General features: G+C 35.4%; 1 long non-coding RNA gene across 1 annotated transcript in view; it reads right to left on the bottom strand.

Moving 5' to 3' along the window:
- The window catches only part of LOC125133107 (uncharacterized), an 83,040-nt gene that overhangs the window by 3,113 nt on the left and 55,327 nt on the right, over window positions 1–24,600 (bottom strand). Inside the window, exon 3 of the long non-coding RNA XR_007136419.1 lies at window positions 2,415–2,530. This is a non-coding gene — a long non-coding RNA (uncharacterized LOC125133107). The remainder of the gene's footprint in view (window positions 1–2,414; window positions 2,531–24,600) is intronic.

Here is a 24,600-nt window from a genome sequence, read left to right as displayed (position 1 = left end):
GTCCCAAAGTCCATGGAGGAAAATTGGCCAGGTACCCCACATTTCTATTTCAGAGGATTTCTCTTCAGTTCAGCTGAAACATGGGACCTCAGTTTAATTTATACATCTGAGTATTCATGCTAAATAGGGAAATGTATTTGGTATACACACTAAACTGTTTTTTTTATCTGGTTTTCCTACCAGATACTCTGGGCAAATAAACAATTATTTGATGACTGTAGGCAGTGAAAATAAGAGAGAAATAATGAAAGGAGAATTGGATTAGGAGACAAATGGGTTCTGGTCCTATCTGTACCACACTCCAGCTCTGGAACCTGGGCAACTGCTAGTCTCTTCTTGGACCCCTTTGTACCATGAAGGATTTGTTATCAATTCTCACCAAATTCTCAAACAGATTTGGACATGCCTGTTCTGTGGTAGGCACCTAGAGAAGATGGTAGGGCGTAATGGTGTCATTTTGGCAAATGCCTTTGTTTTGGGAAAACGCTAAAGTCTTGAACTTCCCATCCTAGAAAAGTTATCACTACTAATCACCACTTGGTCTAAAGCTGAGTGAACCACTGTTTATTCAATTATTTTATTTTTCTAAAATAAAATAATAGTAAAGGGAAAACAAAACAGAAATGCCAGTTGACAGAACCCAAAGGGATGAGTCTCTTCCTTCTCATTGGCACTATCCAGGCGGGAAAATGCTGTAGAAATACAACAGAATGCTAACCCCCCATCTGTATCATTTAAACTTGATTAAAGAAAAATAGGGTCAATGTTGTACTTAGAATTGGCTACACAGACTCAAAGTGGCTGTTCAATTCAGTGATGCCAAAATGACAACGTACTGGGGGGAAAAGATCAAACCCTAAGAGTCATAAGCTTCTCAAAACTGGCCTAGACTTATTTCCTTTATCTTTGCAAATACCACAAAAGTACATGAGCCAGAGTCTCTTGGGGGAATCTTTGAACTCACTGCATTGCATATTATATGATACTAATTTACTTAGCTTCTCTTTTATACCATTGATTTTTCATGTTCAGTGACTTCCCTGTCAGACTGTCTTAGCCTTGGTTCAGTTGAAAGCAGAGCTGGTGAAAAAAGCTGCCATGCAGACAGTCTCTTTGAGAATGTCATTCCAGGGAGCAGGGGTAGGGGATGAGAAAAATGAAACATAGAGGAAGGGAAAGCTGTGGAAGAGAGAAAAGAAGAAGGAAGAAAGGGTGGATAGAGGGAAGGAGGGAGGGAAGGAACCCAAATATGCAGCTGGTGCTTGATCTTGTAAGATGGACTAAGCATGGAGCCTTGTGAAATGCACTTCCAAACTATCTACTCAGAAGACAATTCAGAGATTTTCTATGAATGTTTTCATTAGGATAATTATATTGAAATAATTATCCAAATAAATCAGGCAAAAATTATTCTTATTACACAATTGAGTTAGGCGATTGAAGAAATACTTAGATTAAAGTATTTATTGTAGTGTATCACAGTTTATCTTCAAAGTGCCTAAAATCATGGTAAATTCATGGTATTGTTCATTACCTTTGTCATGAAAGATTGAATAAAAGTGGGAATATCTTGAATCACCCAAAAGTTTTTTCTATTTTCTATGTCACTTAATTCTATCAGAATCAGGTCTTCTTTTCTATTCTCTTTGTTTAAATTAGAAAATTTATATAATTGCATACTATAGTTTTGTGTCTCCTCAAACAAAATAAAGTGACAAGATATTTGAAACAGAACAAAACAAAACAAAACTACTCAGAGCATGAGAGGAGGGAGAATTTATCTATTGATTCCTATCTCCCATGGGCCATCTGTGACCCCATGATCTCTAACTCCCCCACAATTTTGGGTTGCATGTGTGAGATTATAGAATAGATTACTGTGAGAATTCCAACAGTGGCATTACAGAAACCCGCAGAACAAAGGCAGAAGTATGCAGCATTGGCCCAGGAAAGGGGATGTCAGGTTACAGCAGTTTGAGGCCTACACAGAACAAGTTAGCACAGGAGAAGCCAGGGTAAAATTGAAGTATCTGATATCTAAGATATTGGATGATATCTAAGATATTGGACAATATCTAAGATATGAAATATCTGATACAGTTGCCTTCTGGGCCACTCAGTCAACTGATGTCAATAATCCAATCGGTCACATTGCTCTCCTTCAAGGAGGTGGGCAGTCATATTCTGCAATGGCTTATTGCAAGAGAAACAAGTCAGCACCTACTGCTACAGCTGGCCTCAAGGCTGTAAATCATTTCCCTTCTCCACCAACAAATCAAGATTTACCTCACCCTCAGCTTTTTTTAGTTTTGCTGGTCTAGATTGTTTCCTTGGTGAGATGTTCTAGACCTGTCCCACAATGGGTCTGATTTCCTGGCTATAATGTTCTGTTGGGCTATAGTTACTGTTCTTACCTGTTCATTATTATTACCAGCAAGGAAGCACCAAAAATACAACAGAGAACTCCTTGGATTCCAGACATTCTTTCCTCGATTTCATTGCAAAGAGTGATTGTCTTAGGTCAGGTTCCCTAGGAAACAGAAGCCCAGAAAGTTTATTGGGAAAGCACTAAGGGAGTCCCCATTGTGGTTCAGCAGTAAAGAACACAACTAGTATCCATAAGGACATGAGTTTGATCTCTGACCTCACTCAGTATGTTAAGCATCTGGTGTTGCCATGAGCTGTGGTGTAGGTCACAGATGTAGCTGTGGTGTGGGCCATCAGCTACAGCTTTGATTCAGTCCCTAGCCTGGGAACTTCCATATGCCATGGGTGAAGCCCTAAAAAGACAAAAAAAAATAAATATAAAAAAAGCCCAGAAATAATACCTGTGAAAGAGTAATAATACCTGTGAAGGAGTGAGAGAATAGAATTGGACAGAGGGAGCACTTCAAAGTAATGGCAACAGAGATGCAGCCAGTCCCACTGAAATCTCTGAAGCTGGAATCTCTCTTCAGATTTATCCCAAATAAAAGGGGATGGGACTTTTTATTTAGTATTGAACAGGCATCAGATATGGGATACCTACAGGAGGGGCAGTAACCTTAGATAGATGAGACAGCTCCCTTCAGTTGAGGTGCTACCTGGAGAAAGACTCTACTGTGAGCAATCAGCAGCCAACAAACACTCCAAGCAGCAGGGACCAAGTGTTACCTTGGTGTGATGCACCATAGCATCTATTACAATGATAACTCAGAGCTTCAAGCCTAGTGAGACACTTACCCTCTCCTGCTAGAAGCATCCCCCCATTGTGAAGTAACTGTAATCCAACAGAACTTCAGATTTAAAGGAAAATGGCTAAAAAATTCTACAGATGAATTATTTACAGTGATTCTAATTAAAGAAGACAATACCAATTCTACCTTGTTGTTCCCAGACATGTTTATCCTAGCTACTTTGGGACACAGTACCATATATTGGATGTTGGTTCCACTCATATACGCTAGTGCCTAGCGAGGCCGCCAAATGCACAGCTGAGCCTCTTTTTTTACCAACACAGAGTACAATACATGCTTCTAACTGGAAGGCCCCAAATCAATGGACACCCGAAAAACTGCACCATGGTGCTGATTTCTGTTGGCTTTATTTCCCACTGTCTGGCATGCACAATTCTTATAACATTTGATACTTCCAGATCACTAGGCACAATCAGAATGATATAATTACTACAGTAAAGTAGCATAATGTTCTGCAGATTGCCAAAAATATCTACATCTCTGCAGACTATGTTGTGATAGAGTGTCCTGGGCAAATGATGAAAGTATACTACTGTGACTTTCATGTAAAAATGAACTGCATTTGATTCTGCTTACTGATGGGCATTAAGAATTCATTCAACAGATTGATAACCATAACAAGTACCAGAGACTGATGATTTATTCTAGTAAAAGTACTTCATTTGTCATAGCAACCATAATCAGGACCACTGCTTCATTACATCTTGTGGTTGCCCACTCTCATGTGCCACTTGCTTATAGAGGTGAATTTAATGAGGATATAAAGAGGATTACTACCCCTGCATCCTTTAAGGTGGTAGTAATCTCTAAAATTTCTCTCAGTTGAATATAACTTTTGCTTTTGGAGTTCCCTTTGTGGCTCAGCAGTTAAGGAAACTTACTAGTATCCATGAGGATGTGGGTTCAATCCCTGGCCTTGCTCAGTGGGTTAAGGATCTGGTGTTGCTGTGAATTGTGGTGTAGGTTGCAGATGCAGCCCATATTCTGCCTTGTTGTGGTTATTGTATAGGCCAGCAGCTGCACCTCTGATTCAACGCCTAGCCTGGGAACTTCCATGTGCTACAGGTGTGGCCCTAAAAGAGAAAAAACAAATTGCTTTACTACCTTGGTGGTGGAGATGGGGAGGTATATTTTGGAGAATTTTCCATGGTGCTCCCTAGCATAATGATTCTTATTCCATGGTTCTGGAAACCAACGACAGAGTTTTGTCATCAACTAAGTATAACTATCCAAATTATGATTTAGGGGATCTGGGGAAATAACCATAGAACTGGTCCATAGAAAGGTCTTGTAAGAAGGTCTTGGGCCAGAGTATATCATCTGGCCCCATTAAGCTCCAGCCTACCTGGAGAACCATGATAGTGTTTTAGGTCCCCTGGTGTCCATGTTACTTAGACTTCCAAAAATTCTGGTTGTTCTTATTTTCTCAGTTGTAATGTTTTGGACAGAATTGGAAATATCTTTATGATCTATTACTTATATATGTGTAGTACCTTACAATTTTCTTGATGTACTCAGCTTCATTTTTTAATCAATGCATTCTGAGAATATGAACTAACTTATATCTGGAAACTACTTGAAATATGACAATTTTCCATTTAGGCAATTGAACTTTGCTCTGTGGGGTGAATTGTGCCCCCGATCCCCCCATTCAAAGGATGATGTTCCAAAGCCCAAGACTTCAGAATGAGACTGTTATTAGAGATAGAGCCTTTAAAGAAATAACTAAGCTAAAATGAGTTCATGGAGAGGCCTAATCCAATGTAAAACAATATCAAATAGGTGTCAAAAAAAGAGGATGTTAGAGTAGACATGCACACTCATGGAGGAAATGTGAGTAACCTTTAGCAACATTTCGTGGTCCTGTTCAGCCATTGGCCAGTGTTGTGGTGGGTCCTTCCCCCAAGCAAGTGACTGTTAGTGAGTGACCACTGGGCCATCCCCCTCCCCTTCTTCTGTATAAAAGGAGCCTGAATTCAGACCAAGGGAAGATGGAGTTTCTTTTGAGACACCAGCCTGCCATCCAATCATTGGTACTTTGCTATGGTAGCCCTAGTAAACTAATACATAATTCTTCTACTTGGATGCTCAAATTTTTTTCAGGTATACAAATCAAGTAAATCCCTGGATGGATGAAAATATTCCATCCCTCAGAACACCATGATTCTTCAACACAGATACCTATAGATAACAGCAACATAACTGCTATTTTGGTTTTGCTATTCATTAGGGTAGTTACATCCAACTTGAATCTGATTGTTAACTGTCAATATCTGGTCTCCATCATTCTGAAATCCAATCATCTGCATTTATACTAGGCAGTTCAGTTCTATATAAGCATCTTCTACTATCAATCCCATCGGATGAAAGATGGCTGGTACCAATCTTCTCAAAGGTGTCAGCATCTGCCTCATCTGTGCATCTCATTGCTTGAAGGGCATATCCTCTGTGATGTCCTGAGTGAGGTGTTCTCCATCCTAACATAATTCATCAGTTGTAGCATTCTCAATTCCCTGTGCTTCTGAACTCTTCCTCAAATCTTTCCCAGGGCAATTCCAATATTGTTTCCCCATTTACTGTAGGTCATCTCCATGTTCAATTTTTAAGAAACCATCCCAGCAATGTAAAAATGTTGTCTCCATGTGCCCCTGGCCAGGACATTGGATCTTGAGTCATGGAAGAGCACTTCACCCCTGTTCTGTCATATTGAAGCCCCACTTCCACACATGTTCCCTATTTTTTCCAGTGTGTATTAGCCAGGGCCTGCAACTCCTTTGGAATGTAATTCTTTCCTTTGGGAGGAAGGACTGTATTTACTCATTTGAGTTATATTTTAACCCTGGTTATCATCTAGAGGCAACAAGAATGGGGCAACAGGGCCCCCAAATAGGCATCTTTCTGTAAGTACTTGCCACAGGTTATATCTTTGCAGGGCACCCAAACTTGGGGAGACTGTTCCTCAACAGCAATGAGAAGGAGCTGGTTCTTCTGCTCCACATGTTCTTAGAAATATGACATTTAGATATTCCCAGGCTAGTTCATATTATATCTCCCATCTTAGGTTTCAGGCTTCAACTCTTTCCCTTTTATGGCCTATATTTTGGCATAGAAGAGCTATCAAAAATGGCTATTTAATCTCTTTTGCATTCCTGCAATCATGACAATCAGAACATGGGCCTGAGTTTCAGCAGTTTCTCCCTGCAGCTCCAGAAGACAAAGGTTGCCATTGGTTTTACAGAAGCAGACACAGAACTGAAGTGTGAGGTAAAATATATTTACTTTTTTTTTAGGGCCACACTCATGGCATATAGAAGTTCTCAGTTCAGCATATGGAAGTTCCAAGGTCAAATCAGAGCTGCATCTGCTGGCCCATGCCACAGCCACATCAACACATGATCCAAGCCACCTTTCCAACCCAAATTACAGCTCATGGCAATGCCAGATTCTGTTATTGATTTGAACATTGCTATAGGCTATGGTGTTCTTGATGCCACAATACCCAAGAGGAGTCTTATGGATCTTAGAACTGTCAGCAGGGAGATGAAAGAGGGAATGAATCATTTGGCTTCTGTTAGCCTTTAGTGGCTTGAATGGTATTAACTGCTCACATTTTCAGATTGTGTAATACTGTATACTGAGTATGCTCCTGTGGGCATCCCACATAATAACATCAGAAAATCTCCTGGAGCAGTCATTAATTTATTGTTCCCACAAGGCTATATGGGCACTTTCAAGTGGCACCTGCAAGGAAGTGGTCAAAGCCCTTATGTAATTGGTTGCTGTTAAAGGTGGCTAAAGTAAGAGATAGAGCTAAGGTGGTTTGGAATCGAGCATGAGAGGTATTCAATGCACTGACCCATGGATTAGGCAGTATATTAAATTGAGCAGTGCAAGCAGTGAAGAGCAGGCTAAGACCAGAAATAGCAGATATAGGAGTTCCCATTGTGACTCAGTAGTAACAAACCCAATTAATATACCTGAGGACATGGGTTTGATTCCTGGCCTCACTTGGTTAGGGATCTGGTGTTGCCATGAGCTGTGGTGTAGGTCACAGATGCCACTCAGATCCTGCATTGCTGTGGCTGTAACATAGATAGCTGCAGCTCCAATTCAACCCCTATCCTGGGAAATTCCATTTGCCGTAAGTGTGGACACGAAAAGACAAATAAAGGAAGAATAAGGAAGAAAGAAAGAGAGAAAGAGAGAAAGAGAGAAAGAGAGAAAGAAAGAAAGAAAGAAAGAAAGAAAGAAAGAAAGAAAGAAAGAAAGAAAGAAAGAAAGAAAGAAAGAAAGAAAGAAAAGAAAGAAAGAAAAGGAAGGAAGGAAGGAAGGAAGGAAGACAGAAAAAGAAAGAAAGAAAGAAAAAGAAGGAAGGAAGGAAGGAAGGAAAAAAGAAAACAGATATGAACTTTCATGTGAGTGAAGTGCAGAAAATCTGGAAGTCTTGAATATTGGAGTCTGAGGCAAGGTCCAAAATTAGACACTTTTAGAGCCTACAAAACTGAAAAATACTTCCCTTCTCTCAGTCTGTTCTTTAATTCTTTGTATCACAGTGAGATGAAAATTGCAAAATATCAAGTGAAAGAAAATTAAAAGTTAAGAACAGTGTGCAAACATTATAGACTTTTTAATTAAAGTATAGTTGATTTATACTTTTTTGTCAATGTTTGCTGTACAGTCATACATATATGAATACATTCTTTTTCTCATACAATCTTTCATCATGTTCTATCCCAAGAGATTGGATATGATTCCCTGTGCTGTACAGTAGGACCTCATTGTTTATCCATTCTAAATGTAATAGTTTGCATCTACCAACACCTAACTCCCTATCCATCTCATTCCTCTCGCCTCCCTCTTGTCAACCATAAGTCCGTTCTTTATATCTGTGAGATACATGCATCCCTGTGTTCAGAGCAGCACTATTCACAATAGCCAAGACATGGAAACAACCTAAATGTCCATAGTTTCCATCATTGACATCACTCATCAGATAGTACATTTGTCATAATTGATGGAGCTGCACTGATAAATCATAATCATCAAAGTCCTGGTGTTACATATTCTATGGTTATGGACAAATATATAATAACATGTATTCATCATTATAATATCATAAAAAGTATTTTCACTACTTTGAAAATCCACTTTTCTATGTCTATTCATCCATCCCTTGCGATTGATGTTTTTACTCTCTCTAGAGTTTTGCATTTTCTAGAGTGCCATTAAATATGGAATTATATTTTATGTAGCCTTTTCAAAATTGGCTTTTTCACTTAAAAATGTTCCTCCATACCTTTTCTTGGTTTGATAGTTTTTTGTTTTTTGGGTTTTTTTTTTTTTGGTGCTGAATAATTTTCTGTGTCTGAATGTACTAAAGTTTTTCTTCTCACTTACTGAAGGATATCTTGCATCTAGGTTTGGGCAGTTAAATAAATAAAGTTGCTGTAAACATCGACATGGTTTTTGTATGGACAAAAGTTTTCAGTTCCTTTGGGTAATAACCAAGGAGAATGAACAATTGCTGGATCATAAGGTAACACTATTTTTAGTTTTGTAAGAAACTTCCAAACTGTATACCAAAGTTGCTGTACCATTTTGCTTTCCCATAGGTAATGTATGAGAGTTCCTGTTGCTCCACATCCTCACCAGCATCTAGTGTCATTGTTCCAAATTTTGGCCATTTAGAATAAGTGTGTAGTAGTATCTCATTGCTTTTTTGATTTGTATTTCCCTAATGAGGTCTAACGTTGAGCATATTTTCAAACAGTCGCCATATGTATTTCTTCTTTAGTGAGGTTTGTCTTAAGATCTTTGGCCCATTTTTTAATCAAGTTGTTTGTTTTCTGTTTGTTGACTTTTAAGTGTTCTTTGTATATTTTGGATTACAGTCCTTTCTCAGATATATATTTTGCAAATATTGTCTCCCAGTCTGTGGCCTATCTTCTCATTCTCTCGACATTGTCTTTTAGAGAATGCAAGTTTTTTATTTTAATGAAGTCCAGCTTATCATTTATTTCCTTCATGAATCTTACCTTTGGTGTTGTGCCCAAAAAGTCATCACTTACCCAAATTCATCTAGACTTTCTCCTACATTTTCTTTTAATATTTTTTATAATTTTGCATTTTACATTTAAGTCTGTGATCCATTTTAAGTTAATTATTGTGAGCAGTGTAAATTTTATATTTTGATGATGATGATGACGATTTTGCATGTGGATGCCTAGTTGTTCTGGCATCATTTATTGAAGAGACTATCTTTGCTTCAACGTGTTACCTTTGCTCCTTTTTGGAAGATATGTTGACTATATACAGATCTATTTCTGGGCTTGCCAGTCTGTTCCATTGGTCTGTGTCTCTATTCTTTTACCAATATCACACTGTCTTGATTACTATAGCTTTAGAGTAAGTCTTGAATTCTATTAGTGTCAATCCTCCAAGTTGGTTGTTTTTTTTTTCTTCAATATAGCATTGACTACTTTTAGTCTTTTTTTTCTCCATAGAAACTTTAGATTTAGTTTGTTGACATCCACAAATAACTTGCTCTGATTTTGATTGGGATTGCATTGAATCTATAAATCAAGTTGGGAAGAACTGAAATCTAAACAATACTGACTCATCCTATGGATATGGAATCTCTCTCCCTTTATTTAGTTCTTCATTGATTTCCTTCATCTATGTTCTAGAGCTTTTCTCATTGAGATCTTATACAACTTCATTAGATTTATACCTATTTTGGGGGTAATAATATAAATTGTACTAGCAGCATTGTGTTTTTAATTTTGAATTCCACCAGATCATTGCTGTTATATAATAAAGTGATTGACTTTTTGTATATTAACTTTATATCCTGCAACATTGCTATAATACTTTATTAGTTTGAGGAGCTGCAGCTGCGAGCCTATGCCACAGCCACCAGCCTATGCCAAAGCAATGTCAGGCCTGAGCCATGTCTGTAACCTACACCACAGCTCATGGAAATGCTGGATCCTTAACCCACTGAGTGAAAACAAGGATCAAACCCACATCCTCATGGATATTACATTTGTTACCACTGAGCCACAACAGGAATTCCAGTAGTTTTCTTTTCTTGTGTTGTCTGTCTGGTTTTGGCATTAGGGCAATGCTGGCCTGAGAGAATGAGTCCTTATATTTCTTCCTCTGAAAGAGATTATAGAAAATTTTTATAATTTTCTCCTTAAATGTTTGATAGAATTCACCAATTCCTCTGGGCCTGGTGCTTTCTATTTTTGGAAGTTATTTGTTTTTAGTTCAAGTTTTAAAAATACTTATGGGAGAGTTCCCAATTGTAGCTCAGTGGAAAAACCCCAACTACTGCCCATAGGATGCAAGTTCAATCCCTAGCCCTGCTTAGTGTGTTAAGGATCTAGAATTGCCATGAGCCGTGGTGTAGGTCATAGATGTAGCTTGGATCCCACATTGCTGTGGCTGTGGCATAGGCTGGCAACTGAAGCTCTTATTCAACCACTACCCTGGAAACTTCCATATGCCATGGGTGTAGACCTAAAAAGGTGGGGAAAAAAAGGAGTTCCTGTTGTGGTGCAATAGAAACGAATCCAACTAGTATCCATGAGGATGTGGGTTCGATCCCTGGCCTTGCTCAGTGCGTTAAGGATCTGGCATTGCCACGAGCTGTGGTGTAGCTTGCAGACATGGCTTGATTCCCAAGGCACTGTGGCTATGATGTAGGCCAGCACCTGCAGCTCCATTTCAACTCCTATTCTGTGAACTTCCATATGCCATGGGTGTGGCCCTAAAAAGCAAAAAAAGCAGTTGAATCTTTTGAAGGGAGAACCACTTACTCCCTATATGGGCTTATACAGATAATCCTTTCCTTTTGTGTGAGTTTTGGAAGGTTGAATATTTCAAGGATATGGTCCATTTCATCTAGGCTATCCAATTTATAGGCATAGAGTTTTTCATAGTATTACTTTATTATCATTTTAAATTCCCTGGAATCAGTAATGATTTCTCCTCTCATTTCTGATTTTAGTAATTTGTAACCACTGTCTTTTATCTTAGACTGGCTTACTATATTATTCGCCTTTTCAAATAATGTTTTTAGTTTTATTGATTTTCTCTACTGATTTCCTGTTTCCAATTTCATTCATTAATGCTCTAATTCTATTATATCTATTCTAACATATACTTTAAGGTTAATTTACTTTCTTTTTTTCAGTTTTCTAAGGTAGAAACAATTTATTTATTTTAGGTTTTTCTTTTTCTTAGTGTATTCATTCAATGCTATAAATTTCCCTCTAAGCACTTTTTCCTTCATGCTACATGTTTTGAAAAGATGTGCTTTCATTTTCATTTAGTCCAGATTATTTTAAATTTCTCTTTCAGATTTCTCCTTTGATTCACATGTTATTTAGAATTGTGCTATTTAATCTCCATGTATTTGGGGAATTTTCCAGTTATCTTTCTGTTATTGATAACTAGTTTAACTTCATTTTTTCTGGAAGCAGGCATTTGTATGGTTTCTATTTTTAAAATTTTGTTGACATATGTTTTATGGCCCATAGTGTGGTCTATCTTGGTAAGTGTCCCAAGTGAGCTTGAGAAGAATGTGTTGGATGAATTAGTCTATAGATGTCTATATATCCAGTTGATTATGTTGAGTTCAACTCTGTCCTTACTGATTTTCTGCCTATTAGCAGAACAGAAAATATTTTCTAATAGAAGGGTTTTGAGTCTCCAGCTATGATAGTAGATGCATCTATTTCTCCTTTCAGTTCTATCAGTTTGTGATTCAAGTGTTTTGATGCTCTGTTGTTCATCACGCACACTAAGGATTTTTATGTCTACTTGGGGAGTTAACATTTTTAACTTTACTCCTTATAATTTTCCTTTTTTGTGTGTGTCTGTTGTTTGAATTTAATATAATTATTCTTGCTTTCTTTTGATTAGTATCAGCATAGTATATCTTTCTGTATCCATTCTTTTTAATTTATATGTTTTAATTTTTTATATTTATGATGGATTTTCTAGATAATATGTAGTTGAAATGGATTTTTTCCATGCATTCTGACAATCTCTTTCTTTTAATTGGTGCATTTAGACCATGGACAGTCAAAATGACTAGATTAATAACTATCATATTTTTCATTGTTTTCTATTTTTTATTCTTTGTTCCTATTTTTGTCTTCCACTCTTATCCTGGCTTTTGTACTTTTAGTTGAGCATTTTATATGATTCCATTTTTTACTTTCTTAGCATAACAGTTACACTTTTAAAATTTTTTGGCCATGCGCATGGAGTGTGAATGTTCTTAGGCCAGGGATTGAACCCACACCACAGTAGTGACCCAAGTTTCTGCAGTGACAATGCCAAATCCTTAACCCACTATGCCATAAGAGAACTCTTCAGTTACACTTTAAAAAAAAAAGAAAAACTTTTTTACTGCTTGCCATACAGTTTGCAATATACATTTATGACAATTTCAAGTCCACTTGCAAATAACACCATACCATTTCAAAGGTTAGGTAAATATCTTATAAAACAAAAAAATCCTAATTCCTCTATCCCATTCCTTGTGTCATTATTGTCATTCATTTTACTTATATATAAGCATATATAAGTATACATATATGGGCATAAGTATATATACATAAAGATACATAATTGAATATATTTTACTATTATTATTTTGAACAAACTGTTACCTGTTGGGTTAATTAAGAATAAGAGAAATAGTTTTTATTTTACCTGCACTTATTCTTTGGTCCTCATCTTTATGTAGACCTAGGTTTCTGATCTAATTATTTCTCTTCTCTCCAAAGAGCTTCTTTTATCATTTCTTACAAGAAAAGTCTACTAATAACAAATTTCCTCAATTTTTGTCTGAGAAAGTTTTTATTTTTCCTTCACTTTTTAATGATGATTTCACAGGGTACAGAATTATAAATTGGTGGGATTTTTTACTCTTAACACTATAATTATTTTACCCTGCTGTCTTCTAGCTTGCATAATTTCTGAGAAGTGATAAATATGTAATTCTTATCTTTGTTCCTCTATAGATGTTTTCCCCCAACTCTGTCTTCACTCAGGTTTTTTTTTCTTCATTTTTGATTTTCCATACTTTGAAAATGCTATGCCTAGGTGTAGTTTTTATTGTTTTTGATGTTTTAGTTTTGGATTTTTGTGTTTATCCTACATGCTATTCTCAGAGCTTCCTGGATCTGTGGCTTGGTGTCTGACATTTACTTATGAAAATCTCTGTCATTATTACTACAAATATTTCTCATGTTCCTTTATCTTTCTTTCCCTTCTAATATTCTCATAACACGTATGTTATATATTTTGTAGTTGTCTCACCATCCATGGATAGTCTATTTTGTTCAGTCTTTGTTCTATTTGTACTTCAGTTTTGGAAGTTTCTGTTGAGATATACCCAAGCTCAGAGATTCTTACTTTTTTATTGATTTTTTCCATTATAGTTGGTTTACAGTGTTCTGTCAATTTTCTACTGTACAGCAAAGTGACCCAGTGACACACATATACATTCATTCTTTTTTGTTTTGTTTTGATCTTTTTGTCTTTTTAGGGCATCACCATGTGGAGGTTCCCAGGCTAGGGGTCAAATCGGAGCTATGCCACAGTCACAGCCACAGCAACGCCAGATCCGGGCTATATCTGCAACCTGCACCACAGCTCACTGCAATGCTGGATCCTTAACCCACTGAGCAAGGCCAGGGATTGAACCTGCAACCTCATGGTTCCTAGTTGGATTAGTTTCTACTGCACCACAATAGGAATTCCTATATATTCATTCATTTTCTCACATTATTCACCATCATGTTCCATCACATTTTACTAAATATAATTCCCTGTGCTATACATCAGGATCTCATTGCTTATCCACTCCAAATGCAATAGTTTGTGTCTATTGACCCTAGACTCCCAGTCCATCCCATTCCCCCCCTCTCCCTCTCCCTTGGCAACCACAAGTCTGGTCTCCAAGTCCATGAATATCGTTTCTGTAGAAAGGTTCATTTGTGCCATATATTAGTTTCCAGATATGTGATATCATATGGTATTTGTTTTTCTCTTTCTGACTCACTCCCCTTAGTATGAGGGTCTCTAGTTCCATCCATGTTGTTACAAATGGCATTATTTTGTTGTTTTCTATGGCTGAGTAGTATTCCATTGTGTATGTATACCACATCTTCTTAATCCATTCATTTGTTGATGGACATTTAAGTTGTTTCCATGATTTGGCTATTGTGAATAGTGCTGCCATGAACATAGGGGTGCATGTATATTTTTCAAAGTCAGAGATTCTTTCTTCATCTATATGATGTCTACTACTAAGCTCATCAAGGGCATTTAAAATTTTCATGACATTGTTCTTCATCTCTAGCATTTACTTTTGGTTCTTTCTTAGGATATTCATTTTTCTGGTATGTTGGTTGTCTGTTCTTGCATGCTCTCTAATATGTCAATTAGAGTTCTGAGCATATTATTCATGGTTGTTATTTTTAATTGAAATACAATTGATTTAAAATGTTGTGTTTGTTTCAGGTGTACAGAAAAGTTATTAGTTATACAAAAAATATATACCAATTTTTTCACTTTCTTTTCCCTTATAGGTTATAATGCAATATATTAAATCTAGCTCCCAGTGCTATATAATAGGCCCATGTTGGTTATCTATTTTATATACAGTTGTGTGTGGATGTTAATCCAAGCCTCCTAATTCATCCCTCCCCCACTGGTAACTATAAGTTTATTTTCTATGGCTGAATCTATTTTTTTTGTTTTGTAAATAAATTCATTTGTATCATTTTTTTAGATCTCACGAGTTAAGTGATATCATGTGATATTTATCTTTGTCTGACTTATTTCACTTAGTATGATAATCCCGAGGTCCATCCATGTTTATGCAAATGGCATCATTTTATTCTTTTATGGCTGAATAATAATCATTGTATAAGTATACTGCATCTTCTTTATGAAGTCATCTGTCAGTGGACATTTAAGTTGCTTCCATATCATGGCTACTGTAAATAGTGCTGCAATGACCATTGGGGTGCATGTATCTTTTTGAATCGTGGTTTTCTCCAGATATGCCCAGGAGCAGAAATGCAGTATTATATGGTAACTCTATTTTTGGTTTCTAAGGAAAATCCATAGTGTTCTCCATAATGGCTATACCAATTTACATCCCCACCAAAAGTGCAAGAGTATTGTCTTTTCTCCACATTATCTCCACATTTATTATTTGTAGAGTTTTAATGATGGCCAGTCTAACTGCTATTAGGTGATACCTCATTCAAGTTTTGACTGGCATTTCTCTAATAATTAGTGGTACCAAGCATCTTTCCATGTGCCTTTTGGCCATTTGTATGTCTTCTTTGGTGAAATTTAGGTCTTCTGTCCTTTTTTGATTGGGTTGTTAGGCCATTTTTTTATATTGAGCTATATGAATTATTTGTATATTTTGTAGATCAATCCCTTGTCAGTTGCATCATTGCAAATCTTTTCTCCCATTTTAAAGACCTATGTTTTCTTTCAAAAGATCTTTACTTTGATGAAAGAAATCATACAAACAGATGGAAATATATATACCATGTTCTAAGATTGGTGGAATCAATATTTTTAAAATGATTGTACTACCCAAGGCAATCTGCAGTTCCAACACAATCCCTATCAAATCACTAATGATGTTTTTCATGGAAATAAAACAATTTTTTTTAAATTGTGTGGAAACTCAGAAGAACTTGAATAGGCAAAGCAGTCTGAGAAAGAAAAATGAAGCTGGAGGAATCATGCCCCCTGACTTCAGACTATACTACAAAGCTATAATCATCAAACAGTGTAGTGCTGGCACAAAAACAGACACAAAGATTAATGGAATGGAATAGAAAGCCCAAAAATAAACACATGAACCCTATGGCCAATTAATCTACAACAAAGGAAGAAAATACAATGGATAAAATCTCCAATAAGTGGTGTTGAGAAAACTGGACAGTTACATATAAGAAATGAAATCAGAACATTCTATAACACCATATACAAAAATAAACAAAATGGGTTAAAGACCTAAATGTAAGTTTGAATACTATAAAACTCTAGAGTTAAACATAGGCAGACATAAATTGCAGCAATAATTTTTTGGATCCATCTCCTGGAGTCATAGGAATAAAAACAAAAATAAACAAATGGGACCTAATTAAAATCACAGTCATTTAAAATTCCCACTCATATTTCCCAAGATCTCTCCCATGTCTCTTTCTGATACATGCGCTGTCTCTTCAAAATAATTTTTGCCTTTTGGCATGACTAGTAATTTTTTCTTGATAGCCAGACATTTCATACTGGGTAAAAGGAACTATTGTAAATAGGCCTTTAGTAAGACGTTGGTGAGATGGGATGCAAGGAAGTGTTCTATGGTCCTCTGATTAGGTCTTAGTCTTTTAGTGAGCCTATGCCTCTGGATTGTGAACTTCACAAGTGATTTTAATTTTTTCTATACATTAGTTAAGAGAGGATGGACAGAGTGGCTGGAGTTGGATTTCCCTTCCCCCAGGTTGGGCTCTTCTTAAATGTTTTGTCCTGAGGGCAGGCCTTGTTAAGAACAGAATACTCTGATGTAGTTCAAAATAGTTCCTTCCCTCCCTCCCCCTGCCAGAATCACGATGAGATTATTTTCATCATGAAAACCTGTTCAAAACTCCTGGTGATAAAACTCACAAAGTGACTAGGAGAAGGGTTCCCTATGACTGGGTTTTCCTGGAGGTTTGAACTCTAAGAGAAATCCACACTGAACCTACAGTAATTTTTCAATTACAGTTCTAGTGTTTTTCCCTAGCACTGGTTCCTACATTGGTTCCCACTCCTGAGCCTCTGCTCTGATAAGTTTTTCCCTGTATTTGCCTATTAGTCTCTGCAATATTGGGGGCAGCAATTCACCCTGTGTTATCTCCTCTCCTAGAAGAGTAGTTTATTTTTCACTCTGATCAGCTTTTTTTTTTACTGGTTGTTAGGATGGAGTGGTGGCTCCTAATCTCCATCCTGCATAACCACTATCTATATTATTTTTATTCCTGTGACAAAAATGGAATTCTATAATAATCCAAACAACACTGGATCCCAGAGTGTTCATAGTCATCCTGACATTGAGAATGAATTTAGAGGGGACTTTACCTAGCCTACAACAAAATTCCTGCATAGTTACAGAACAGCTCTTCCAGCAAAGCAGGAATCAACAGTTATCAAAATGTTCTGACTGTTTTTATTACCTTTCCAGGGCCAAATTTTTGACATGACATGAAATCTAATCATAATTTTCATCCTATTTGGGGCATAAGTAATTAAATCATCTAACCATTTTAGAACATATATGTCAAAATCCTATGTTGAATTTTATAGTATGTTCATAGATCACCTATTCATCACATCTAATTAATTAATTTTTAATAGAAAAAAGACACCAAGGCTTCTAAAATAAGATGCTTCAGACTGTGGATGTGTGAGGTTTCCTAGTCCTATATTCTTGGTGAAGATGTTCAACCCATTTTTAGGAAGAGGTGTGTAGAACGTTACAGTGACTTATTTAAGAAATATATTTGATTCACAATCAATTAACCCTATTTATTTCCCATGAGAAAAAAAAATTCCTTATGTGGATTCTTGGGCCTATATTGGAAATTTTCACAAAAAAAGTCTCTATAACACAAGAGAATAGGCTATGGAGGACTTAAGATCATTTGGCCAAAGATTCGAGCAAGGCTGACATCTTCAGTATCTTTACCCAATAGTCAAGGACAAGTTAGCAAGCCCCAATAGCAGACACTGAGGAACACAAAGAAGAAATGTGAGGCTCAAAGTTAAATTGTTCTAAAGTGCCAATGTTTCAAATTTCCCAGCTATGGCCAAAGCAACCATGGTCATTCTTCTTAGTCAGGTTTATTGAGAATTTCTAGCACCTATCTCCACAAAGTTAGATTAAAAAGGAGAGAGGAATAATTTGGAGCTGAATATATAAAAGACAGTGTAAGAAAAGAGAAGATAACAATGGTTATCAGTAGAGAGATAACACTGGAGAATTAGAATGCAGAGTTTGCACTGTATTTAAAATTTTTAGTATTTGAAGTTTTTTAAACCATAGCTAATAATGATGATGATGATGATGATAGTATATCATTACTATCATTATTATCATTTGTCTTTTAGGGCTGAACCTGTGGCATATGGAGGATCCCAGGTGAGGGGTCGAATCAGAGCTATAGCTGCCAGCCTATACCACAAGCTACAGCAACACAGGATCCAAGCTTCATTTGCAACCTACACCACAGCTCATAGCAAGATGGATCCTTAATTCACTGAGCAGGTCCAGTGATTGAACCCTCATCCTCATGGATCCTAGTCAGGTTCATTACAACTGTGCCATGATATGAACTACTAGATTAATTTTTTAAATTTTTAATTAAATGATTAAAAAGTACTAAATTATAAAGGGAAAAACCATAATGATGAAAAAAATACCAATGGTCAATGAATATTTAAAAGAATATCAACATGATCAATAATTTAATAAATGCAAATTAAAATTAATAAGAAAATTATGAGTTTATATGGACTTCACAGGAATATCCACATCGTTCCTCATTAGCTTTAACATCGGACAATTGACAAGGACTTTTCAGTGACAAGACAAAGATCTTAGAGCTGAGAGATGGGCTAAATAGGCTCTATTTTCAGTTTTCTAGTAAGACTTTTTAAAATGAATTATAAGTGACATACAATATTATATTAGTTTCAGGTAGGTATACAATGTAGTGATCCCATATTTTTAAACATTAAGAAATTATCAGAGCAAGCCATTACCGTCTGTCACCAAAGCTATTATAATAATATTAACTGCATTGTTTATTCTATGCATTACATCTCTATGACTTATTTATTTTATAAATGGAAGTTTGTACTTCTTAATCCCCTTTACGTATTTTGCCAATACCCAGCTTCTTCTCCTCTAGCAACCACTAGTTTGTTCTCTGTATCTTGGAATCTGTTCCCTTTTGTAATGTTTGTTCATTTGCTTTGTTTTTTTAAATTTTATATATAAGTGAAATCATACATTATTTGTCTTGCTCTGTCTGACGTAAATATAATAACTTCTAAGAGTCATCCATATTATCTCAAATGTTAAGGTTTCATTCTTTTTTGAAGGTTGAATAATATTCCATAATAGATGTTATTTATTCACTCATTATGGATATACATGTAGGTTGATTTCATATCTTGGTTACTGTAAATAATGCCCCTATGAACATAAGGGTACATTTTTTTTTTCAAATTAGTGTTTTCATTTTCTGTGGATAAATACCCAGAGGTGGAATTGCTGGATCATATGGTAGTTCTATTTTTTAATTTTTTGAGGAAACTCTATATCATTTTTCATAGTGGCTATACAAATTTGCATTCCTACAAACAGTGCACAAGTGTTTTATTAAATATAATATCATTTCATCTGCAAATAGTGACAATTTTACTTCTTTTCCAACTTTGATAATTTTTATTTTTCTTGCCTAATTTCTCTGGCTAGGACTTCAATACTCTGTTGAATAGAAGTGGAAAGAGTGGGCATTCTTCTCTTGTTTTTATGATCTTAGAGGAAAAACTTTCTGCTTTTCAACAGTGACTGTGATATTAGCTGTGGGTTTGTCATATATGGCCTTTATTATATTGAGATATGTTTCTTATCTAACCTCTCAGTTGAAAGTTTTGTTATAAATTGATGTTGAATTTTGTCAAATGCTTTGTCTGCATCCATTCAGATGATCATATGATTTTTTGAAGTTGTTTTCTTTTTTGTAGAAATATAATTGATTTACAATATTATGCTATTTCAGCTATATGGCAAAGTGATTTAGTAATATACATACATTTATTCTTTTTTATATATGTATATGAAATACATATACAAGTGTATATATATATATTCTTATTCACATATATATTCTTTTTCAGATTATTTTCCAATATACTTTATTATAAGATATTGAGTATAGTTCCCTATACTACACATTATGTCCTTGTTTTTTACCTATTTTGTATATACTAGCATGATATGTTAATATTAAACTCCTAATTTATCACCCCCACTATCCCCTTCGGTAACCATAATTTTTCTCTTATGTCTCTGAGTCTGATTTGGCTTTGTAAATAAGTCATTTGTATCATTATTACATATTCCACATATAAGCAATATCATGTATTTGACATTGACTTTGTTTAGTGTAATAATCTCTATATCCATCCATTTTGCTGAAAATGGAATTATTTCATTCTTTTTATGGCTAATATTCCATGGTATATATCTATATACATATATACTAGATCTTTATCCATTCATCTAGCAATGAAAATTTAGGATGCCTCTCTGCCTTAGTTATCATAAATAGTACTGCAATGAACATTGGTGTGTGTGTTTCTTTTCAAATGATGGCTTCATTTGGATATGTGACCTGGAGTGGTGTTGCTAGATCATATGGTATTTCTATTCTTCGTTTTTGAAGGAATCTCCATACTGTTTTCCACAGTGGTTTTACCAATTTACATTTCTACCAACAGTGAAGGAAGGTTTCCCTTTTTCCACTCCCTTTCCAGAATTTGTTATTTGTTGACTTGTTAATGATGGCCTTTCTGTCGGTGTGATGTGGTACCTCATTATAGCTTTGATTTGCATTTCTCTAATAATTAGCAATGTTGAGCATCTTTTCATGTGCCTACTGACCATCTGTATGTCTTCTTTGAAGAAATGTCTGTATAGGTCTTCTGCTTATTTTTCAGTTGTGTTGTTTGTTTTGTTGTTGTTGAGTTGTATGCATTGTTTTTATATTTTGGAAATTAAGATCTTGTCAGTTGTATCATTTACAACTATTTTCTCCCATTCTGTAGATTGTCTTTTTGTTTTTTTAATGGTTTTCTTTGCTATGCAAAGGCTTGTAAGTTTAAGTCCTTTTTGTTTGTTTGTTTGTCTTTATATCTATTGCCTTGGGAGACTGACCAAAGAAAACATTTTTATGGTTGATGGCAGAGAATATTTTGCTTATGCTCTTTTCTAGTTTTATAGTATCATATCTTATGTTTAAGTCTTTAAGCCATTTGAGTTTATTTTTGTACATGGTCTGAGGGTATGTTCTAGTATCATTGACTTACATGCATCTGTCCAGTTTCTCCAGTGCCATTTGATGAAGAGACTGTCTTTTTCCCATTTTAAATTCTTGCCTCCTTTGTTGAAGATTAATTGACCATAAGTGTCTGGATTTATCTCTGGACTCTCTATTCTGTTTTCTTCTTTTGTTCCAATAACACACTGTTTCAATTGCTGTAGCTTTGTAATATTGTCTGAAGGATGGGAGAGTTATGCCTCTTGTTGTTTTTTGTTTTTTGTTTCCCCGAGGACTGCTTTGGCAATTCTGGATATTTTATTTTCCCAGAAAATTTTTTGAATGATTTGTTCTAGTTTTGTGAAAAATGTCACAGGTTATTTGATAGTGATCGCATTAAATCTGTAGATTGGTTTCAGTATTATGGCCATTTTAACAATATTAATTCTTCCAATCTGGGAGCATGTTGTATTTTCCCATGAAGAATCCATTCCTTTGAATTCTCTCTAATGTCTTTGATTAATGTTTTATAATTCTCATTTTATAAGTCTTTCACTTCTTTGGTCAGATTTATTCCTAGGTATTTTTTATGCTATTTTAAAAAAATATTGTTTTTATAGTCCTTTTCTAATATTATATTGTTAATATACACAAATACAAACAATTTCTGAATGTTAATCTTGTACCTGCTACTTTGCTGAATTTGTTTATCAGGTCAAATAGTTTTTATGTGGAGTCCTTCATTCTATATAATCTGCATATAGTGGCAATTTTACCTCCTCCTCTCTTCCAATTTATTTTTTGGAAATAAAAATTATTATTTTTAATAATAATTTTAAAATTTTAAAAATAAAATAATAATAAAAATTATTGATACCTTTTATTTCTTTTTTTTTGTGGCTAGGACTTCCAATACTATGTTGAATAAAAGTGTTGTGTGTGCATACTTGTTCCAGATTTTAGCAGGAAGGCTTTCAGCTTTTATCCCTTGATTATTATATTTTCTATGGGTTTGTCATAAATGGCTTTATTATGTTGAGATATGTTCCCTCTACACACTTGGGTGAGTTTTTATCATAAATGGACATTAAATTTTGCCAAATGTTTTTTCTGCATCTATTGTGATGATTACATGGGGTTTTATTTTTAATATTTCTTTAGTTAATGTGGTATATTTCATTGATCGATTTGTGTATGTTGAACATCCTTGTGAACTAGGGATGAATGCCACTTGGCTGCAGTGTATGATTTTTTTTGTGTATGTGTGTGTGTGCGTGTGTGTATTATTGGATTTGGTTTGCTAAAAATTTTTTGAGAATGTCTTCATCTATACTTATTAAAGATATTGGCCTATAATTTCTTCTTTTTGGTAGTATCTTTGGCTTTGCTCTTAGAGTGATGCTGGCTTTATAGAATATGTTTGAGAGTGTTCCTTCTTCTTCAGTCTTTTCGAAGGATTTAATAAGTATTGGTCTAAGTTCTTTGTATGTTTGGTAGAATTCACCTGTGAAGCAATCTTGTTCTGGACTTTTTGTAGGAATTTTTTTTCATTCAATTTTATTTCCAGTGATCAGTCCATTAAGATATCTGTTTCTGGAATTCCTACTGTGGCACAGTAGGTTAAAAATCTGACTATCTGACTACGGCAGCTCAGGTTGATGTGGAGGGGTGTGTTTGATCCCCAGCCCAGTGAAATGGGATAAAGGATCTGGTGTTGCCATAGCTGCAGTGCAGGTCACAGCCATGGCTTGATTCAAGCCCTGTCATGGGAACTTTCATATGCCATGAGTGTAGCCATTTAAAAAAATATATTTCTTCTCAATTCAGTTTTGGGGGGCTGTGTGTTTCCAGAAAATTGTCAGTTTCTTTTAGGTTGTCAGATTTGTTGTCATATAATTGTTTATAATATTCTCCTGTGGCTTTTTTGGTATTTTTTTCTTTTTTTGGTCTTTTCATCTTTTTTTTCTAAGGCTGCTCCCATGGCACATGTAGGTTCCCAGGCTAGGGGTCTAATTGGAGCTGTAGCCACTGGCCTATGCCACAGCCAGAGCAATGCAGGGTCTGAGCTGTGTCTGTGACCTACATCACAGCTCATGGCAATGCCAGATTCTTAACCCACTGAGCAAGGCCAGAGATCGAACCCACAACCTCAAGGTTCCTAGTCAGATTTGTTAACCACTGAGCCATGATGGGAACTCCTTGTATTTCTGAAATAGTTGAGATTTCTACTTTTCATTTCTAATTTTCTTTGGGTTGTCTTTCCTTTCTTCTTGGTGAGTCTGGCCAGAAGATTGTCATTTTGGGTTACCCTTTCAAAGAACCAGCTCTTGGTTTTATCGATTTTTAAATTGTTTTTTATCTCATTTATTTCCTCTTTGATCTTTATTATTTCCTTTTCTCTGCTGATTTTATGTTTTGTTTTTTCTTCTTTTTTTAATTCTTTTAGGGGGTAGGTTAGATTGTTTATTTGATATTTTTTTCTTTATTTTTTTTGTGGAAGGCTTGTATTGCTATGAACTTCTCTCTAAGAACTACTTTTCTGGCATCCCATAGATTTTGTTGTGTGTTGTCATTTGTCTCAAAATATTTTTTAATTTCATTTTCATTTTTTTATTTATTCATTGGCACATTGGGTTTTTAGTAGCATGTTGTTTAATCTCCAATAGTCAGTTGGTTTTTTTGTTTTTGTTTTTGTTTTTGTTTTCATTTATTTTCCTATGGTTGATTTCTAGTTTTATGCCATGGTGGCCAGAGAAGATGCTTGAAATAATTTCTATACTCTTAAATTTGTTGAGATGAGTTTTGTACCCAATTATGTGGTCAGCCCTAGAGAATGTTCCATGTGCACTTGAAGATAATGTATATTCTATGGCTTGTTTTTTGTTTGTTTGTTTGATGTAATGTCCTGAAAATATCAATTAAATCTGTTCTATGTGTCATTTAGGACCTCTGTTACCTTACTGATTTTCTGTCTAGAAAATCTGTCCATTGATGTGAGTAGAATATTGAACTCTCCTACTATTATTGTATACCCATCAATTTTTCCTTTTGTGTCTGTTATAATTTGTTTTATGTCTTTGGGTGCTCCTATATTAGGTACAAATATTTTGATAAGAGTAATATCCTCTTCTTGAATTGATACTATTATCATTAATTGTGCTCCTCTTTATCTTTCTTTATGAATTTTGTCTATTTTTTTCTGATATGAGTATTGCGACTCAAGCTTT

The sequence above is a fragment of the Phacochoerus africanus genome, chromosome 8 (genome assembly GCF_016906955.1).
Source record: "Phacochoerus africanus isolate WHEZ1 chromosome 8, ROS_Pafr_v1, whole genome shotgun sequence".
Classification (NCBI taxonomy): domain Eukaryota; kingdom Metazoa; phylum Chordata; class Mammalia; order Artiodactyla; family Suidae; genus Phacochoerus; species Phacochoerus africanus.
This window is presented reverse-complemented; position numbering and strand designations above follow the sequence as displayed.